Source organism: Symphalangus syndactylus, chromosome 4, assembly GCF_028878055.3.
Source record: "Symphalangus syndactylus isolate Jambi chromosome 4, NHGRI_mSymSyn1-v2.1_pri, whole genome shotgun sequence".
Lineage (NCBI taxonomy): Eukaryota > Metazoa > Chordata > Mammalia > Primates > Hylobatidae > Symphalangus > Symphalangus syndactylus.
In genome coordinates this window covers 96,266,434-96,288,502 of record NC_072426.2, presented here as the reverse complement: position 1 = coordinate 96,288,502, position 22,069 = coordinate 96,266,434, and the positions used below count along the sequence as shown (strand labels likewise).

At 44.2% G+C, this 22,069-nt stretch overlaps 1 protein-coding gene and 1 long non-coding RNA gene across 49 annotated transcripts in view; one reads left to right on the top strand and one right to left on the bottom strand.

The window, feature by feature from the left end:
- KCNMA1 (potassium calcium-activated channel subfamily M alpha 1) overlaps nucleotides 1-22,069 on the bottom strand; it is a 779,318-nt gene that overhangs the window by 494,099 nt on the left and 263,150 nt on the right. The gene's annotated exons all lie outside the window — the stretch shown is intronic.
- LOC129480977 (uncharacterized) lies at nucleotides 1,207-8,028 on the top strand. 3 transcript variants are annotated; one of them, XR_008657205.2, is made up of 4 exons: nucleotides 1,207-1,904; nucleotides 4,865-5,075; nucleotides 5,620-5,679; nucleotides 6,942-8,028. It is a non-coding gene; the product is annotated as an uncharacterized lncRNA (long non-coding RNA). The 3 variants fall into 3 exon arrangements; XR_008657206.1 differs by lacking the exon at nucleotides 4,865-5,075 and having other exon boundaries at nucleotides 1,408-1,904; XR_010120375.1 differs by lacking the exon at nucleotides 4,865-5,075 and having other exon boundaries at nucleotides 1,408-1,904; nucleotides 5,620-5,717.

Sequence of the window (22,069 nt, the reverse complement as noted above, 5' to 3'; positions counted from 1 at the left end):
CAGCAAATGGCTCCCAACCCACTGGGTGAGTAAGCAGGGAAACTGAGGTTAGGAAATGAACTCAGTTCCTTTTCTCCCCATCACCTTTTTTCCCCTATAAGAAACTTATCAGCAGTTCTTTTGCATCTAGAGTCGATCAGAAAATCATCAGCCAAGGTCAGACAAGAAACCACAGCTTTGGTTTCTTTGATTTCAAGCTTAGAATAAGAGCAATGGAACTTTAAAGAGCATGGATGAAAGTAACTGTCTCTGAGAAGCCAGCCACTCAAACTTTCCAGGCCCAGAATCAACATTTATTTGGAAAAACTTGTTGTTGTTCATTTTTTTAAAGAGCTCTAAACTTCCAGTGGGTCTTATGTAAATCTATTTATATGCCCATTTCTTCTTTTTTTTTTTTTTTTTTTGAGATGGAGTCTCGCTCTGTCACCCAGCCTGGAGTATAGTGGTGCGATCTCAGCTCAGCTCACCGCAACCTCTGCCTCCCAGGCTCAAGTGATTCTCCTGCTTCAGCCTCCCGAGTAGCTGGGACTACAGGCACCTGCCAGCACACCCGGCTAATTTTTGTATTTTTAATAGAGATGGGGTTTCACCATGTTGACCAGGCTGGTCACAAACTCCTCACCTCAGGTGATCCACCGGCCTCGGCCTCCCAAAGTGCTGGGATTATAAGCATGATCCACTGTGCCCAGCCTATATGCCCATTTCATAGGCAAGAATACTGATGCATAGGGCACACCACACTTTACAGGCACAAGAATGAACAAGTCTTTGGAGGGTAACTATTTCTTGTGCAAGAATCAAATGCACCTGCTGACATTTCTAGTTTTATCTCTCTAGCATGAGTGGCTGAGTGAGCAGGATGAATCTTGAGCCTGGGGTGTAGACCAGAGCAGAGGCTTCCAGGTGCTCACACCTCTGGAAAGCAAGAGGAACTGAAACAGTTGGAGTTCAGAATAGGCTAAAAAATCTCCTGCCGGTCTTCACGGCAGAATCTCTGAGTGGAGCACACAGCCATTTTGAAGTTGGCCTACATGGATGCCAGGGCTCAAAAATTTTAATGTGGCCAAAGAAACCTTCAGAGAACTACAGCAAATTCAACTGATAAATTTGTTCTACTCTAGAAAAGACACTGCCAAAATTCCAGTCTCTACCTATCAGGGACCTTGGATAAGTCCCTTCCCCTGCATGCATATCACCACAGACCATCCTCGTATGGGGGTTGGTGTGGGGGGTGTCTCCCTCCCCTCTTCAGCTGCCTTCCTACCTCCAGGGGCACACCAAATCACTGTGATGACCTCACAATCATGCCTGGTGATTATGAGGAGTTAGTGGGATGATGCACCGGGCAACCACAGGGATTGCTCACCAGTGACTCAGTGGTTGACTCAAAGGCTAGGGGGTGGTTTGGGGGTGGAGGCAGAGGTCCAGTGAGCTGGGCTCCACCCTTTCTCTCCCTGCAGTCACAACTCCATCTTTATCTGTGCTATATGTTGGAGTCTAGCCAAGATGTCATTTGAACAAAGATTCTGAAAGATCAAAGAAAAAAGTTTGAAAACTACCAGGACAATGCTTTCAGGGGACTTTATCCAAAAGACTGCAACAATGTAAAGAGATATTATTGCTTTTATTACTGTGATATGTTTAGAGTATTATAAATTTTTTAAGAGCTTCGTAAGTGACAGAAGTGAAGACATGCTCATTTTAATGTTACCAGTCAACTCTGAGAAGACTAAAGTTCAAGGGACAATGAAAATATGACCCTCACCAAGGACAGAAACTCCCAGGAAGCCACAATTAACTCAAGACTACCAGGATATTTGGGGAAGTTTATCCTCGTGGAAGACCAGAATTTCTGATTTGTGGAAAATTCTATAGATATTCTCTGCCAGACTCCAGCCTGTTTGGTAAGCTGGCCACAGATGATTTAGAACACAATGACCCTGATACTCACTAGAGCTCTGAGTGTGGCTGGATAAGCCCATTTCAGCAGCATGTCAGCCCTTCCCTGAACTAGGCTCTGTCACTCAGATCTCAGATCTTAGGGCAGCTGTAGTCTGCCCCTTGCTTTCTTATTACCCCAGATAACCAATATTATCCTCTGTTTTTCCTTCCTCCCAAGGGGGAAAGAATTCAGAACCCTAGTCTGAGTATATGAATTAGACTCTGCAAATTGTTTATATAAATCATTCTCAAAACTAGGTCTGGAGGGTCCCCAAGAGATCCACGGATTTCTTGCAATATTCATATAATACTGTTCATCTCTTTAGATCTATTACCATTGAGTAACCCATTGATACTTAACAACAAAACAACAGCAAACACCATCCTGATAGCTTTAAAAGCAACTCTGTTCTTCCAATTGTTTCTAGTGCATGCTTTTTGAAGCTAAACTGGTAGACTGGATTGTCCTCAAGGAGACTGGCTCACCAAAGGTGTCCACAACAAGAACATTTCAAGTTCAGATTGGACAGGAATATTTATGAGGGTTTGACCAGTGCTAGACTTGTCAGACAATGTGCCTGAATAGTCTTCCTGAACTTCTCTCTTAAACATAAACAAGATCCTATGCTGGCTTTCTGGCCACACCTGTGCCAGCCACCAATGGGCTAAAACACGTGAAATGTGTTGTCCACATGCAGGGTTCAAATCAGATAACAAAATAAGCATTGACAGTTCTCTATACAATGAAAAATTTCCTACTTTCATTGCATGCTGGTGTTGGGTCAGAAAACAACAGTTTCTTATTTCTCCTGGTTAGTGGTCCTTTAGAAATCACAGAGGAAATACATGCAGAGAGTTAAGAGGACTACTTCACATCTGTTGGCCCGTGATGCTACTTAACTGAACACTACACTCATGTGCCCATTCCTGCTCCCTTTCCCCTTTATGGTAAATGTTGTCCCATATGACTTTGTGATTGATGGAAATGTTCTTTATCTGTGCTGCCCAATATGGTAGCCACTAACTACACGTGGCTATTGAGTACTCAAAATGTGGCTAATGCAAAGAGAAACTGAACCTGTAATTTCATTTCAATTTAAACAACCACTCGTGTCTAGTGGCTACCATATAAAACAGTGAACTAAGTCTAAAATTTAGGACCTTGGAGTATGGTCTGTGTGTGTGTGTGTGTGTTAACAAAACAAACACTGCTCCTTCTGTAGTGAGCACTGGCCTATGGTCAGGGTCTAAGGAATATGCAAAACGAAGTGACTGGAAGTTTTAAGCTTTTAAGGCTTTATCAAAAGGAATTTCTTACCACCTCCGTCTGGGCAGTACTGTAGAACATCTACTAGGGAGAGGAGGGTATGAAGATAGAGAAGCAACAAAAGTACAGACACATTAGAGGCAAAATATAGATGCCACCTTGTAAACTTGCTGATAATTCAGAAAGTGACAGCTCTCCCCGACTTAGTTGGAAAGGCAAAGGCCAAATGGGAAACATCAGTCTCTTCACGTCCAAGGAAGACAATCCCCTGAATGCAAAATTAGAACTTGGTGACTATTTCCTGATCCAGTCCCTTGTATTTTTCGTGAAGCTTAAAGGAGATTAACGGGACAATCAGGATATTACAGATGAGAAGCACAGGCATTTCAAATGAGGCTGTGACAAATGGCTGGGAGGCCTTTAGAATGGGGGAAGAGAGGATGTGGAACAAGCCTTGGACTGGGAAGCTCCTCACTATGGTTCACACCCTGGTCCTGCTAATGACCACCTGGCCAGGAGACCCTGGAAAGGCATCCAACCCTTCCCTGAGAGCCACTGGACAGAGGAATAGGAGCCCCATCACTGAGTGGTTGTAGGGCTCAAGAAGGATCATACTGGCAGCAAGAACTCCAGAAACTATAAAGCTCTATTTCAATGAATCACATTATTATTAAACAGCTCAATCAACATAATAATTATTAATAATGGCTAAGATTTATTCAGTGTCTGCTATTGCCAGACAATATATATGCAAAGTCTGTAGGGCTTACAGCAACCCTATAAGATATTATCTATCTATCCATGTCATTCGTGCTTACTAGATGCTGTCACAAGTGTTTTCCATATATATGAAGGTATATATAATATACATACATATTATGCATAAAACTTGTAAATGAGTTAAATGAGGATTAATCCTTGCAACAACCTATAATATGGACATTACTTGTCAATATGTTACAGATGAAACAATTGAGGCCAAAGAGGTAAAGTGACAGCCACCATCATCCCAACTAAGTTGGAAGGCCAAATGACAAAAGGAAACATAAGAATTCAATTACCTGAATGACAGATTAGAACTCAGTGATTATTTCTTGATCTAGGCTTAGTCAATGGAAGAGCTGGGACATGAACGCAGGCACAGTTGGTGAACAGTAGAGCCAGGATTCAGACTCAGGCAGCCTGGCTACAGGGCCTGTTTTCTTCAACCCCATGGAATCCTGCCTCTTTTTTTTTTTTTTTTTTTTGGCGGGGGGAGGGGTGGGGATGGAGTCTCGCTCTGTCACCCAGGCTGGAGTGCAGTGGTGCGATCTCGGCTAACTGCAACCTCTACCTCCTGGGTTCAAGCGATTCTCCTGCCTCAGCCTCCCGAGTAGCTGGGACTACAGGTGCGTGCCACCACACCCAGCTAATTTTTGTATTTTTAGTAGAGACAGGGTTTCACCATGTTGGCCATGATGGTCTCGATCTCTTGACCTCGTGATCTGCCTGCCTCAGCATCCCAAAGTGCTGAAAGTGACAGGGTAAGGATTTGAAACTCAGGCCTGCCTGCCTGTCTCCAACCACTCAGTCTTTTCTCCAGCCACCCTGCGTCCATTATAATTCACACACTGTCACCACTGGCTAATGGCTTTGGATATTTCTTCCTCCTATCAGTGTGAGACATCTGGGGAGGCTCCCCTTTTTTTTCACCATTTGAGGACTGCAAGTAAATTTAGCTTCCTCAGCAGAAAGAAAAGAAGCTGTTTTGGAGGTTAGGAAGAGCTTTAGAAAATGCGGCATCAAGTCTGTTGCCCCCTTTGAAGAAAGCAGCTCTGGAAAAGGCCTAGGACATTAGTTGCTACAAAGTTCTAGATCATTCTGTGTGGTAAGTATACCATCATGCCCATAGCACTCTTCTCTGTCCACAAAATTTGTCATATACTAATAAAGAATAGGTGTCTTTGGACAAAGTCAAAGCAAGTTTGTCCAGAGTACTAAGAAGAGACTACAGAGGGAAGCAAAAGGTAGTTCAGTGGCTGAATTATCCAAGGAAAGGCCTAGAATTTGAGTTGTCACAGACTGAGCATCAAAGATTATGTCTTGGAGCTATATAGAACCTTTGCTGCCCAAAAAGGAGAGACTATGCAAACTTCTGTGCTCTGGTAAACATTTCTTTGATGCCTTACCAACACAAATGCCTTCTGAGCATTTGATATGGTTTGGCTCTGTGTCCCCACCCAAATCTGGTCTTGAATTGTACTCCCATAATTCCCATGTATTGTGGGAGGGATCCCGTGGGAGATAATTTGAATCACGGGGTGGTTCCCCCATACTGTTCTCATGGTAGCGAATAAATCTCATGAGATCTGATGATTTTATCAAGGGTTTCCACTTTTGCACCCTCCTCATTTTTATCTTGCTGCTGTTAGGTAAAGAAGTGCCTTTCGTCTCCCACTGTGATTCTGAGGCCTCCCCAGCCATGTGGAACTGTAAGTCCAATTAAACCTCTTTTTCTTCACAGTCTCAGGTATGTCTTTATCAGCAGCGTGAAAACGGACTAATACAGCATCCGTTGTCCACTTCCTCTTTCCATCAGTCTGCAAAATTCCATCTGGGGATCCATGTGGCTTCAGGGAAATCAACTTTATCAATGTTCTCTGTCCCATGGCAGCAGTGATGGGTTCAGGGATGGGCATGTGACCTAAGCCAGTCCAATCAGAGTGACTCTCAGGTCTTGCAGAGAGTGCCTGGAAATGATGCCATTTCCTTCCTGTTGGGCATGATGAAGGAAGCATCTAGCCCCAGGAGCTCCTTCAGTCATATTAGGGCCTAAAAGGTGCCAGCCTTTGATAAAGACACCAAAGGATATGAAAGATAGCATAAGACAGAACGGAGAGTTGGAAAGAAGCCAGATCCTTGGTGATATTGTTGAGCCAACAGATCAAGCTTGGCCTTAAGTCGGCCCTAATTCTGTGCTTTTCAATTAGATAAGACAATACATCCCCTTTATTATTTAAGCCTATTTGTGTTAGGAGCTCTAGTCTTTGCAAATGAAAGCACCTAAACTAATACGAATGCAGATCTCTGTGGCCATCCCTCTGGTAAAAGGAGGAGGCAGAGTCAAGGGTGACATTACATTTCCTGAAACTGGCAGCTCCATCTCATAGAAAACTCACACATTACTCAGTGAAAAAACAGATTCCCTGTACACAACATCCACGTGGGAAACTCCTACTCACTCATCAAGACCCATCTCTAATGTCCCTTCTGTCTCCTAGACTACATTTACGTAAAATTAATCACTTCCTTCTGTTTTATTTCCATAGAGGCATATTACTCATTCTTTTATGTAACTATAAACACAGAGCAATTACATACAGCTCAAGGGCAGAGAATGTCTTATTCATCCCTGTATGCATCAAACCCAGCACAAGCACATAGATGCTGGATTCTCCGGGTTGCATGGCCTTTAACAAGTTCTTTACCATTCTGACCCTGTTTTCTCTCCTGTAAAATAGGGCTAATTGTATATCTCAGAGGATTGTTGTGAAAAATATCAATAACGGAAGCTACAGGAATTTCATTAAAATGTGTTTAATTATAGTAAAATTAAATTGATACATAATTTTGTAAATCTTCAATAGTCTTTAGCTCAATATTGATAGCCAAAAATTAAGCCTGAAGGATAGAAATAACTTCTTAAATCTACAGTTGGAAAAGTGTGGGCATAGAACTTGTCTTTGCTTTCTAGATCAGGTCTGTGTTGGTAAATTAGACACCATATGGCCTTTCAACATCCAGGAGCAAGATGGCAGGAGGATCATGCCAACAACTGAGGTACCTTGCAGGAAATCAAACAGGAAGAAATCACCCAATGGGATCAGCTGGGCAAACATGGGTCACCCCAGGTCTGGTCCCTCAAATCTACCCAACCAAACCATATCATAGTGGATAGCTATTATCTTTACCTGACTAGCATTCATTGCCCCTTCTGGTATGCCCTATTCCCCACTCTCAATCCCTCTGTTTTAAGAATGCCGCCACCTCCACCTTCCATCTCCAGGAGTGATATCCACCCAGGTTTGCTCAGTAAGACTACGAGACCTATCTTCCTGGCCATGGTGATTGGTTCAGAAGCAACATGCCAACCAACCTGATCCAATGAGAGTGAGTTCTAGGACTTTTGCTGGAACTACTGTATGTCTATATATAAAAGAGAATCTATCTTTCCATTGAAAGCCAACGGTAAGAAGCCAATATGATATGCAATTGATTCTGTTATGGAAATCCACATAAAACAAGGCTGCCCAAGTATAAAACCAACACAGAAGAAAGCAGAGGTAAGAGACGGAAAAGGAAATGGAGTGAACCAGTGACAGCAAGAGACTGAAGGACATCATTTGAGTGCCTGGAATCAGCTAAGCCTGAAGAGAAGCCTAACCCTAAGCTTTTCAGTTGCCCAAGCCATCAAATTCCCATCCCCATTTTTTTGGTTCTTAAGCAGCTTGAACCATAGTTGTCTCACTTGCGTGCAAGAGATCCCTGAAGATACATGCACTCCCTCAGGTGAAGATTTCCATCAGTTAACAGATCTGGGCACCCAGGGACCCTGGGACAGTCATTCTGGTAGCATGCTCTGGTAGAGAATAACAGAGTCAAATCTGACAGTCAGAGAGGATCTGCCAGCCTCTGCTTAGATATAGCCCACTGGAAAGGAGAGATGATTAATTTAGCCTTGATTTCAAAACCTTGTCTTGTATATTCCATTCAGCACTTTTTATCTTCCTGTATTCCCCTGGTTCCTCTCTAGCTGAATAAAGAACAATTTTTAAAGCAAACATCTTCACTGTGTATCTAGCAAAGCTTTCTGCTTTATTGGAATATGTGATTTATTTAAAAAATTAAATTTCCCATGAGACACAATAATTTAAGAGAAAAGCTTGTCTTTCTTAAACTTCAGTTTCTATACACAAATTGATGTTTTACAGATTCCAGAAACTTTCACTGTTATGAAGATGGCTCTCAGTTTTCCTGCTGGATTCAGATTCTCTTCATAACTTAAAACAACATGAGGAGGATGAGTCACAACTGTAAGCTGGTGAAATGCAGAAAGAACCACCTAGGAATTCAAATGTCAGCTTAAGAAAGATAGAATGGCTTAAAAATCAAAGATGAGATGAAGTGGACTGGGGGTCTCAGGAACACCAAGTCACAAAATCAGCTTACAGTCAGAGGGAACTTGCAAATGATCTGATTCAAGATACAAAGAAAGGTTTTAGTTCTTGAGGACTTTTTCCAAATAAATATTTGAGCCAAAGCACAATAAAAGAAAAAGATACAAGTGGAACAGCTCCTTCAAGCAGTGGGGGATATTAAGGAAAAGCAGGGAAGATCAGCTGAGAATCCTCTGTCCCACCCCCAAGACTCCTGCAACCTAGCTGAGAGCCACAGAACAGGTCCTCTCTCTCTCTCCCGCTGTTCTCCAACATCCCAGAGCCTTAGGTGGGGCTACACTAAGAGGAAGTCCTCCAAGGAAACTCTCAGGATTAGACCAGTCTTTTTCTGCTAGTGTCCTTTGATAAGCCTACATGGTAGAGTGGGATTCACTGACTTGTCTGCAGGAGATATGATTAAATATGTCTCAAAGCATCTCCCGCACCTTCTCACACCCACCCATTAGAACAGGATGTTGTCTACAGGCTGATACCTCCCCGCTCCCTCTACCTCCCTTCTAATACATGACACCAAGACACTGCCTAGGACCTAACAAGTGATTGGCCCCTCCTTCTCCAAGACATTCCCCTCTTCCTTTTTCTCTTTTAAGCCCAGAGGGCCTGACCCTCTAATGCCTGTCCCAGGCCACTCTCTCCCTCCAGGAGCCTGCCAAGTTGAACACGAAGTCCTATCACCCCTGCCCTCAACACAGACTTCTCCAAAACAAGTCCACCAACACCATTCGGGATGATTCCTGCTAAGACCCACAGGGTGGGAGTGATAAAATTTCCAGTAACATCTACCATGATATTACTTACAATCCTAAAAGAGGAAATGTTCTGTATTACATAAAATATGTCCAAGGTCCTCCTACAAGTACGAGTGAATCCGTGCCTGGTTCTTCTTTGTCTTCTGATCCTGCCACCTCATCCCTATCGTCATCTGTCTAAGTTTTGCTTTAGAAGCCACCCTCGGTCAAACCTTCACTCTCTTACACAATGAGCTGGGCATCCTCAGTTTCCCCTTCATGCTAAAAGTAAGCCCCATATTTTGTGCATGTGCCCACACCATTTCCTCAAGTTCTTCCTCCTAAAGGTAACAGGGGCTGGGTAAGGCACTTCCTGCAGAGATCAAAGGAGACTCATTCACACCCAGGAGGAGGAATATTCTTCCTGTTCTACGCCATTTAACCCTGTCCCCTCAACCCAGAGGTGTCCCCACTGTCCAGCAAGTGCTTCGGGCCTGCAGTTCCGCTGTTACCCTCTTTTGAATCTCGTAGGCGTGGAAGCATGGGTTGGCGGGGAGGGGCAGGAAGGTTTGCCTGCCAGGAAGAAGAAACGAGTGTGTCGGTGTGCGTGTGTGAGCGCCGCAATGACAGTGCTGCCACCGCTGCTGCTTCATGTGCTGGGTCTTTGAATGTGGCATCTGTCAGGGGTCAGTGAGGATGACAGATGTCTCTCTGCTTTAGGAACAAACAACACAGGCCTGTGGGGTGACAAAAACAGCCTCAGACCAACCAGAGCGGAGAGGTGCAGTTCTCTGGGAATAATCAGAAGACAGCAGCGTAGGAGTCCAGAGTCTACCACACACCTGCTCCCCTAAAAAAGCATGTTCTCATTATGAAACCTTAGAAGGCAGCTCCCACACCAGGGACAAGTATGAGGGAGCCTGTGTGGCCTCATTCATTACCAGATGAACCATTCATTCAGGGAAGTCTTGAGGCATGTCCAGGAAATGGCACCCCAAAGACCCAGTTAACCCACAGGGTGAGTGCCCACGGAGATGGGAGCTCTGGGGGTGACACTGTTGAGCCAGTGGATCAAGCTTCACCCTGAGTCAACCCTAATTCTGTGCTTTCAAATAAATGAGCCAATCAATTTTCCTGTTCATTTCTGTATCCCCAGCACCTAGAACAGTGCCTGGCACACAGTAGGTGCCCAGTGGACATTTGCTGAAAGAACAAACAAATGCCAAGGCAGAAAAGGGGGGTGAGAGGCAAAGATATAAAAAAAAAAGAACTAAGCAGAGCAAAGCGATAAGAAGAATATTAATAATATGAACCACAAAGACAGGAAAAGTCATTTGATCTCAATACACAAGAGTATAAACTCATTATGGATGCTGAATTATGCTAGTGATAGTTTAAATATTTCTTGGAACTGAATATGCACATAAGAAGAGGCCATCCCAGGCTTAAATGAGTGCACATTCTTGTCTTGGAGAAAAGGAAGAAAAACATATAAAGCAATAGGTACAATACAATGCAATAGATGTTCTAGAACAAAGGCCTGGAGCTATGATTCCAGGGCAGCCTGCAAAGATCTCCCAGTGGAGCTGATGATTAGCAGGCCTTGAAGCAAGGATGGAAGCCTGGCAAGAGGCAGGTCAGTCATCGCAGGCAGGGATGACCACTTCCAAGAACTGTGTCTTCTGTGAGCCCAGGGGCCAGAGAGCTGCTGGGTTTCCCAGTCTTTCCAGGCTATGGCCAAACTGATGAAGCCATCCTTGTTTCAGTCTCTGATTCCTTCAGAGAAGAAGAAAGAGTTGAGCCTAGCAGAGTCGCACTCTGCCTGGACCCCTGCAGTGCTAGGAGAGCACTCACTCCGCATGCCACTCTAAACAGAAACACTCCCCAGAGCACCTGGAGTGACCGGCATCCTCTGCACTTCCAAGGCCTTCACTCTTCCCAATTTTGCTTACTTCTTCTCATCTTCCCATTCACTTCCCAGATGTGTTTCTAGGGTCTCCAAAGGGAAACTCCAGGGAGAAACTGAGTTAAGCTACTTTGAGTCTCCCTTCCTACCTGGCCCTTTCCACAGCACTCAGCCCAGAAGAGGTGCTCTGGTTGAAACGAAGTAGCAGTCAGAATGTCTGCAGGCCACAGGGAGGGAGGGATGGGTAGAATCAAGGAGTGGGGCACTAGCACGGAGGCCTGAGCCTCCTCACTGCCAGGATGAGGGAGCCGCAATGATCTGGGGTCCTGGCAGCTCTGGGAGCCTCTGAATGAGTGACCCTGGGGCTCCCAGAAGTACTAGGTCAAGGTGCCCTGGTGGACACAGCTGGGCTTAGTCATCAAGACATGGGTACAAACCTCAGCTCAGTCACCTTCCAGCTGTTTGAGTCTGAGAAAGTCACTTAATCTCTAAGCATAGATGTTCTCATCTATGGAAGGACTATAATGCTTGTCTTGTGGGGATGTTGTTAGAATTAGATGTGATGAGGTTTAAATTGCTCCTAATACAGAATAGGCAATTGGTAAATGGTAACTCTTTTAACTACTATTAGTGTAGTATTATCATGATCGTCATCATCATCAGGGTAGACAAATCTCAGACCAGGCCTGAGAATTCCCAACTCTGAATTCAGAGCCTTTTGCTCCAGCAGACAGAAATGAGAAGGTAAGGCCTAAAGTAGAACAGGACTAGAGGAGGCCCTGAACAATGCTGGGTGCCCAAACAGGGGACTTCCTCCCAGGGAAGCCTCTGTGCCACCGGCCTGGGATCTCATCATCACCGCCAGCAACAGGGTGACTGGCTGCTCCTAGGATTTGCTGCGAGCAAAGAACAGGAGGGCAGAGCAGGAAAGCCCGGGAACTAATGAGATTCAGAGAGCTCGAAAATTAGAGGTGCATGAAGGGAGTTTCCGCCTAATTGCTCTGACACCTCCCACTCCCACTGCAGAGTCACTGCAAGGAGGAGGCGAGTGCAGGAGCAAGAGGGGATCCGCAGGGCTGCTGGTCCAGGTCACTGCTCTCTCCAGGAGCACTGGCTCCAGTTGGGAGTGGCCCAGGGCCTTTCTGTGGCCTGGCAGGACAGGGTGGCCACTGCCTGCGGCTGGCCCAGAAGAGTCCACCTTGTGGGTCAAGAGCTGCCCAGGCTGATGTGTGCCTTAAAAAGCGGAGATGAAAGCCAGGCAGTGCACAGCAAGCCCAGGCACCTCCTCAGCCGTGCAAATGGGAGCTGGTGACATGGGCTCAGGAATTGCCATTTCTGACCCAGCCCAGGCAAATGTGGCCCAATTCTCTGTTCCCTTGGAGCTGAGCCCATTTGTAGCCATGCCAGGGCTGGGGTCTCCCTCAGTGGCTGCTGGCAGTTGGTCACAGCTGCCCTTAGAGCCTCAGCTGCCTCTCCTGTGCTGTGTCCTCCCTGAGGAGCTTTCAGATCGGTTGTCTCATGCGAGGCTCCCAGCAGGCTGGAGGAGGGCAGGCTGGCAAGGTGGTCACACTGCCCCTGCATCACAGAGGAGAGGAAGGTGGCCCACTGACAGGCCAGAGGCAAACTGAGACCCTCTCGATCCGCTGTCCCTTCCCTGCACCCCCAAGAACAATGACTTAGCCCCAGGACACATCCTTAGGAAGAGGGCATCCCTAAACACCCACCCCCACCCCCCACTCCCCCCCGCCCCCCACACACACACACACACACACGATGCTGGGATAGGCTGTGAGACAATATGGAAACAGCCAGAAAGATTTGCATTCAAATCCAGGTTCTGTCACTTCCTGCCCATATGTCTTTGGGTGCTTTATGTAACCCCTTTGAGCCTCAACTGCTCCATCCACAAAGCGGAGCATGACTGGAGGGATAAATGGGATGGCAAGAGGAAAACACAGTGCCCAGAGGACAGCAGGCTCTCAATAAATGTGAGATGCTCTCAGCATGGCCCTGCCTGACGTCCTGCCTCAGACCCGGCCGTCCAGCTCACAGGACGAGCCACAGCCTTGTAGGACACTAGAACTGCTGCCAGTCTGCCTTCAGTTCCCTCTCTTGTTTAGAAGGGACTCTCCCCTGGAATATCAGCTTATAAGAAGACATGCATCCATCACAAGGGCCTCTGATAAATCTCTCCACAGACCGCTTGCTTACATCAAGAGGCAGAACATTTAGAAAAGACATAGTGCCTGCTGCTGTCTGGGCCAAGCCATCCCACAAGCAGGCTGAAGTGTGAGAGAGGCAGATACATTCCCTTTCAAAATGTCTATGGTCCCCTGGTCCATGATATAATAGGAGAGATGCACAGCTGGCTTAGCTTGCACCATCTCCCAATGGGGACAGGCACCTGGGAGAGCCAAGATTGTTAGCCCTCCAGGCAAACCATTCAAGTCCTTGTGCTGTCAAGGTGACTTACAATATTGAGAGTAGTTTGAGGTTGTTAAGAATTATTTTTTTTCTGAAAAATACACAGTGAGTTTCTCAACTCCAGTTTACTCCAGCTAACAGCACAGCTTCACTGTTCCTCTTCCAATCGATAGTGGAATGAAATGATCCAGTTGGAATTCCAGTTCAGGCCACATAGCTGACATCTTCTGAATTCCCACTCCTGGGAATTCTCAGACCCAATGGCAAAATGGGCCCTGGTCATGGGAAAGTCCATGGCTTTAGATGGGCAGAATCTGTAGCCACTGAGGCTGCAGCATCTATGAGCCTGTCCCCAGCTCCATAGCAGGGACCAAAGCCAGGAAGAGCCAAGGACACTCAATGCCACTCTTGCCTTATGCCAGCCCTCAGGGTGAGTGCATAAGCTCTTCCCATAAAAATGGCATTTGCACCCTTAGTAACCTTTTATTCAATTCAACTTCATCTAGTCCTAATAAATAGAATTACATTACTTCCTTGCTTAAAACCCTTCCATGGTGCCTATGTGAAAATGTAAAATACTTTCTCTAGCACACAAAGCCCACATGCTTTTGCCCTCCTCTCCAGCCTCCTTCCTGCCAGGCACTGGCTTGGCCATCCAATTGAGCTTCCCTGGCTTCACTTCTCCTTCCTTGACTGTGCGTAGCTCTTTCTTGCTTCATAGTGAGACATACACTCCTCCTCCTCTTTGTCCAGTTAATTCCTGCTTGCTTTTCTTGTCTCAGCTCAAGTGTTGCCTCCTCAAGAAAAACTCCCCGACTGCTTCCCAGTACAATTTATTCCCACTCCTGCTCCCTTCTCTCCTATAGTTCCCTGTTCTTTTTAAAACAGACTTGTCAATATGCATGATTATATGTTTTTTGTGTTTATTGTCCTCGCTCTCTGACCATGTAAACTCTATGAAGCCAGAGAGAATATCTTATTCTCTCTACCAGTTTGCACAATGCCTGACACCTAGCAGATCCTCAACAATCTTTGTTGAATAAATGTGTCCATTTATTCATTCAGTTCTCCAATGTCTGACTTCATTCAATCACTTATAATTAAAATGCCAATTTTTATAATTTTCATGAACCATAAATTAAGAAATCACTGTGTGGCCGGGCACAGTGGCTCACACCTGTAATCTCAGCACTTTGGGAGGTCAAGGTGGGCGGATTGCCTGAGATCAGGAGTTCAAGACCAGCCTAGCCAACATGGCAAAACCCTGTCTCTACTAAAAATACAAAAATTAGCCAGGTATGGTGGTGTGTGCCTGTAATCTCAGCTACTTGGGAGGCTGAGGCAGGAGAATCGCTTGAACCCCAGAGGCAGAGGCTGCAGTGAGCCAAGATCGTGCCACTGCACTCCAGCTTGGGTAACAGAGCAAGGCTCCATCTCAAAAAAAAAAGAAAGAAAAAAGAAAAGAAAAAAAGAGAAAGAAACCACTGTCTTCCAAGCTGTGACTGGAGGCTTACATTAACTCATTTATATTTGTAGTTAGTAACATCACCATTTTTAAATGAGTGAACCCTGACCCCAAGAAGCTAAGTAACCTTATAAGTCATAGAATCAGTAAGTGGCAAAACCATAATTGAAACCTCTGGCTCATAACTTCTCACTTTTCCTACCAAATGACACAAGTGGCTACAACCTGAGTGGCCAGGCCTGAATGGGTAGCAAGTCTAGAACTGTCTTGGTCCCCAGCCCCACAGCACCTGGGACAAGACCCAGAGTGGCATCCTCCTCCTCCACAGCAGAGGAGACTACTTAGGCAACGAGATGAAACTGGCACGTTTACCTGCCTCTGATTAAACAGAGTTTTTACTTGACAGCAGTTGTTGAAATAATTTGGGCTATAAATAAATAGGAACCGGGCTAGAATCTGAACCTGCTTACAAAGCTAGTCCTTTTCCATTTGAGTCACAACAAATCCAATCCACTCGGGGAAAAATTAGGGAACAAGGGGGAAAAGCTTTGTTTCTGTAGCATTTTAATGAAGGATTGATTGAGGTTTTATGCAGCAAGAAGGGCACAGCTGGGGAATAATTGCCAAGAAAATTGAGGTGCAAGAGCCATTTACATAGAAGAATCAATTAGGGTTCCTCACCAGTGCTCAACTGAAAGCAGTAGCTATTGGACCAAATGACAAGCATCACAATCTCACTCTCTAGCACCCCATCCTAGGAAACAAAGCCACCTTGTCACTGCCTCCTTCAAAAGTACCACAACCCAACCCAAGACAGGCAATGGCAATTCATGTGCATCCTCCACTCCCAAGCCTTCAGCAACCCAGATACCTTGTCTGGGGACCTTCTGAAGAGGAGGCTTTAGTTGACTTGTTCAAGATCACTTATTACCATAGACGATGGCTAAAGCAGGACTGAATTCAAGATGTTATGATCCTAGAGAGTCTCTCAATCAATGGTAGAACTCTCATGCACAATCTTCTTTGGTTGAGGGCAGAGGAGGGGTAACTTGGAGCAGGTGATGGTGTGGCTCCCCACAGGCTAGCCACTTTACAAGGATTCACCTTCTGTTCCTTCACTATGTATCAGAACCTAACACTTTATGGCCACGTTTTGTTTCCTCTTTTCTTCCTCTTCCTCTTTACTATACCTCCATCCATCCTTTTACAGTGCCACTTTCACCTTGGTGTGTGAACTTGCCACTGACTTCCCAAATGAGTTCTGAGAACTGATTTCCTGTGCTTTGTGCTCTGTGATGGTTCAGGCCACTTATCACACCTCTTGGGGATCTCTGGCACTTTGGTGGGCCCTACTTAGAAACCATCTTTCTCCTTGATCCTTTGCTAACAAGTTCTATAATCTTAACCTCCCAGGGTCTCAGTTATACTACCTGCAAGATGGGCAGAAGAATTCCTGCCTAGAGCCCCACATAAATGTAGGAAATCCAAAGACAATAATATGTAAGGGCTTGGAGAAAAGAATAAAACTCAGGCTGTAGTGAGGTGAATAACTCAGCGCATCCTCCTTATGCAGCTGGAGTTAATTCCAAGGAAGCACTTTGCAAATTGTCAGGTACTATGCATGTTCTTTCTTTCTTTCTCTCTCTCTTTCTTTTCTTTCTTTCTTTCTTTCTTTCTTTCTTTCTTTCTTTCTTTCTTTCTCATCCTTTCTTTTTCTCTTCCTTCCTTCCTTTCTGCCTCTCTCTCTCTCTCTCTTTCTTTCTTATTTTTGAGATCTCATTTCTGTCTTGTCACCCAGGCTGGAGTGCAATGGCGCAATCTCAGCTCACTGCCACCTCCGCCTCCCAGGTTCAAGCAATTCTCCTGTCTCAGCCCCCCGAGTAGTTGAGATTACAGGTGCCTGCCACCATGCCCAGCTAATTTTTGTATTTTTATTAGAGACAGGGTTTCACCATGTTGACCAGGCTGGTCTCAAACTCCTGACCTTAGGTGATCTGCCCACCTCAGCCTCCCAAAGTGCTGGGATTACAGGCGTGAGCCACCGTGCCTGGCCACATATGCTTTTTAACATTTTTATTATTTCATTTTTGGAGTCATTATTATTTTTGTTACACCACACAAACTGCAATAACATTAAGAGATTGAGATGATGATGGTATGTTGGTGATGACAGTGATGATGACAGCAATGTTGTTGATGTTACACAGTGGTAATGGTGAAGATGGTGGTGATATTGGGGAGATATGATGGTGGTGGTGATGGAAGTGATGCCTATATTACATGTTCTTTACAAATGTGGATGGACCCTATCTCCTGCATGGAGTGGGCAGCACAGATTGTGGAGGAAGCCCTTTTCCTTCCCTGGCATCTTCTGTTCTTGGAAATCAATGAATGTCCTTCATTCTTTTCCCCATAGTTCCTAATAGGATACTTTCCTGCTTCTGAACATTCACTATTTCTATAAAGTCGGTTTGTCTTCATTCTGTAAGCTCCTCAGTGACCCTCACTATTTGCCATGATGCTAGGCACTGGGCCTACAAGACATAGATCCTGTCCTTGAAAAGGCTGTGTTCCTAGGGAGAGAAATATCTGAAAAGTGAAAGAACATGACCGCAAAATAGTGTGCACACTGCACTAGAAGGTGCACCCTCATTCCGCACGGGTGTGTCAGGGACTGGCAGGGTCGGGGATGGCTTCCCTGGGAAGGTGCCTTTCAAGCTGGCCAGTGACTAAGGGGTCACTCATCTCCAGGGAATGGGTGGGTAGAGAGCATGCTAGGCCACAAACAAAGCAGAGCATATACACTACTGTAGGGTATGATCTGAGAGATATGGGAGATTTCAGGGGAAAGAGTTTACCTTAAGTTTTTGAAGTGATAAAATATTTGAATTTTATCTTGGAAGAACTATGGATCCATTAAAGGTCTCTCAGCATAGGAATGAAATGAGCTGAAGCTGGGTATTATGATGTTTCCTCTGTAGAGCCTAACCCCCTCCACTTGTGTTCCCGAGAGCCCCAGCATCAGCCAGGAGCTTATAAGAAATGCAGAGTCCCAGGACCCATTGCTGGACCTCTTGAATAAGAATCTGCACTTTTCAAAAGTTTCATTTTCTAAATTACTATACAGTAAATTTAACTTTTTATTTTTGGTGTAAAGTTTTACAAATGTTAGTATATGTGTCAATTTGTATAGCCACCACCATAATCAAGATACAGAACAACTCTGCCCCAAAAACTATCTTGCATTATCCTTTATGATCATACCTACCACCCCTACCCACTGATAACCACTAATCTGTCCTCTGTCACTACAGTTTTACCTTTCCAAAAAAGTCACATAAATGAAATTCATATATATGTAACCTATTAACACTGGCTTTTTTAATTGAGCAAAATGTTTTTGAGATGCATCCAAGTTGTTGCTTTTATCAATAGTTCATTCTTTTTGCTACTGCATGTATTCATGGTAAGGATGTATCACAGTTGTTTTAGCCATTCACCCACTGAGGTTCTTCCTAGTTTTGAGTAATTATGAAGAGATGCTATAAACACGTATATGAATGTTTTTTCTGTAAACTTAAGTTTTCATTTCCCCAGGGTAAATACCTAGACATTGAATTTCTGGTAATATGCTAAGTATATGCTTAATTTTATAAGAAAACTTCTAAACTGTTTTCCTGAATAGCTACATCATTTTGCATTCCCACTAGTAATGTCTGAGAGTTCCAGTTGCTCCCCATCCTCACCACTACTGGTATTGTTAGTATTTTTATTTCAGCCATTATAATAGGTGTGTTCATATCTCATCATTGCTTATATTTGCATTTCCCTAATGGCTAAAGATGCTAATGTTCTTTTTCTGTGCTTATTTGCCATCCAAATATCCTCTTTGATCATGTGTCTATTCAAGTCTTTTGCCCATTTTCCAGTTGGGTAGCTTGTTCTCTTCCTGTTTAATTTTGAGAGTTCTTTATATATCCTGGCTATATAAAGCCTTCTGTAATATATGTGATTTTTAAGTATTCTCTCCCATTATGTAGCTTATCTTTTCATTCTCATAATAGTATCTTTCACAGAATAATAGTTTTTAATTTTGACGGTGTCTAAGTGATCCATTTTTCTTTTGTGAATCATCTTTTTGGGGTCATGTCTAACTTACCTAACTTCAGGTCAGAAAGATTTTCTCCTATGTATTTTTATCAAAGTTTTATAGTTTTACACTTATATCTGTGATCCACTTTGAGTCAATTTTTGTATAAGGCATGAAGTTTAGGTTGAGCTTTTCGTTTTGGTTTGTTTCATTTGCCTTTGGATGTCCAATTGTTTCAACACCATTGTAGAAAAGACTTTCCCTCTCCATTGAATTGTCTTTGTACCTCTATCAAAGCAATTGACCATATTTGTTGTAGGTCTATTTTTGGACTCTAGTCTGCTCCATTGATCTATGTGTCTATCCCTTTGCCCATACAACACTGTCTTGATTACGACAGCTTTATAGTAAGTGTTAAAATCAGGTAGGGTGATTGGTGATTTCTTCAAATATACACTTCTTTTTCAAAATTATTTTACCTATTCTAGTTACTTTGCCTTTCCACATAAATTTTATAAATTGGTTTGTTTATATCTACAAAAAGTCCTGCTTAGATTTTGGTTGGAGTTATATTAAATCTATAGAGAAATCTGGGGGTGAGCTGGCACAATTACTAGGATGAGTCTTCCAGTCCATGAACATGGTATGTCTTGCCATTTCTCTAGGTCCTCAGAATCTGCATCTTAACAAGAATCCCAGGTAATTTCCCTGTACATTAGAGTCTGGAAAGCACAGCTCTACAGTGGAAATGACAGTGAAGTCATCTGGGAGGATTTACAAAATATGGAAGCCTAGACCTCACTCAGACCAACTAAATAAGAATCTCTGAAGGAGGCCTAGGTGCTGGAATTTTTTCTAAGTCTTGTAGGTGATTCTAACTTGTAGCCATGTGCGAACCTCTACTCTAAACCCAGTCTGGGCTCTTGTGGCTCTGGCTGGCCCTATGCTCATTAAATCAGTCTGATTAAGGCCATCAGTTCATTCCTTTTCAACCCTAGACGCATATTGGAATCCTTTGAGGAGAGAGGTTACTTCAACGAGAATTTTCAAGAAACAATTCTAGTTGACAGATTCACCAAACTTCCTCTGAGGCCCCACCTATATTTGAGGATTACCTTTCCCTGCCCAACCCCAGGAGCTAGAACAACATTCCAGAAGTTTTAACTCTCAACTCTAAAAACCTGCTGTCTTTTTGGAAGTCTCTCTGGAAGTTACTGAGGCAGCAGGAGACAGAGGAGAGAGGGAACATGTGTGCACACAAGAGAAACGTCCAATTGAATGAGTCTGATCAATAAGATCTATGACCCAAAAATACTTGCTTCATGACAAGGGAACATCTTTTGCTTTCATATCCATCTCACATACCTACTGAGTCAAGGAAACAGCTCCATATTTAGGAGAAAAACCCTCCTCTAATCTCTAAATGCAATCTAAGGTTTTCTGTGTCTCTTTCTGTGGCTCCTCGGAAATGTTAAATGCATGTCTCAGCTACAGCAAGGTGGGGCATGACATACTGCCCCCCAAAATATGAACCAATTGAATGTCGTCTGAAGTCAGCTCTGTTTCTGTTATCTTTTAATGAATTTTAGGTAAAGAGGTGCTAATGTAGATAAAATAGATATAAAACCAAATTCTTCTGCTTTGGATGTGCACCAACCCCAGCAGGCTAAAAATAGATTCAAGTGCATCAATAATATTTCTCTTTAAAGTTGCAGGTCCTTTGAGGGTTTGGAAACATTCAGAGAGGATAGAAGGGGAGAAAGATATGAAAACAGCAGAAGCTGCAGTCTAAGCCTCCAGGTGGGGGCCTTGGGGACAGCCATGCTGGAATGCCTGATTTTTACATGTCCAAGTACCTATTTCCTACCAAATAAAAAGCCCTTCCACATATGATAAGAACACATCTTTTCTTGCAGGGCTGCCAAGTTTATTCTAAACACCCCTGCCACTGCCTGTCTGAGATTGATGCATCTCCAATCCCTAGCTCTTTGTTTGAAGCTAAACATCCAAAGACCTTTAGAATAAAAAAAGTCAACATACAAATGAGATGCATTTCAACATGCATCTCAACATGCATCTCAACTGCAGAACCACAGCATGTTGAGCTTGGACCAAGCAACCCCTGAGGAAGTTTCCCCTCTTGCTCCTCTGTGGAAGATGACCTATCCAAGTTCACACAACAGGTAACATGGAGCACGTGGAGAAACTCAGCATAGGCCAGTGCAGTAGCGGGCTCTACTGGAAAAGACTTGGCCTTTGAAGTCTCATTCCAGTCCCAGCCTTGCATTGACCAGCTCTGTGACCTTGACCTTGAAAAAGTAGAGTCACAGTGCCCTCTATTTCACAGGGGAGTTTGGAGAATTACTGAAAATGTGTACAACATACCCGATACACAGTGGGGCACTCAGCTAACACCAGTCATTTCTGTAATCCAGATCTCCCAACTTCTAGTCCAGTGCTCTTTGCACAACAACACCATATGAAGACTCTGAGCTATCCAATAAGTGCACTTGAGCCACAGGTTAAACCCCCTTCCTCTCCTCAGAAATACAGGCTAGCACTGCCCAGTGTTCTTTAAAGACAGCCAGGAAAACAAACCAAATTCATACTACTTACCCAAACCTGAAAGAGACACGCTGGCTCCCTTTCCTTTATTTTGTTTCCCTTCTATTTGTCCTGGGTTTGTGGTTCTTAGGCAAGGTGAACTCTGCTCAGTATAATATGTGACCCCTGGCCACAGCTGCATATGGCCCTGCCTCAGTTGCTGCCTGCTCCTTACTTCATTCTCCAGGTCCACACTCCTTTCCTATGCCGTCTACCCCTGTGGTACCCATGTGTAGGAATCTTCAACAGCTGCACTATCTACAGAGAAGCCACACGCTGGAGCCCCACAAGTTTCCCCCCAGGCCCCATCCATGGGCCAGGAGTCTTGACCCATGGGCTGATTTTAATATTTTAATTAAATTGACAACATGTAAAAAATCTGGAGATTTCACAACAATGCAGATTTCTGACTTCTTTTGACAAATTAC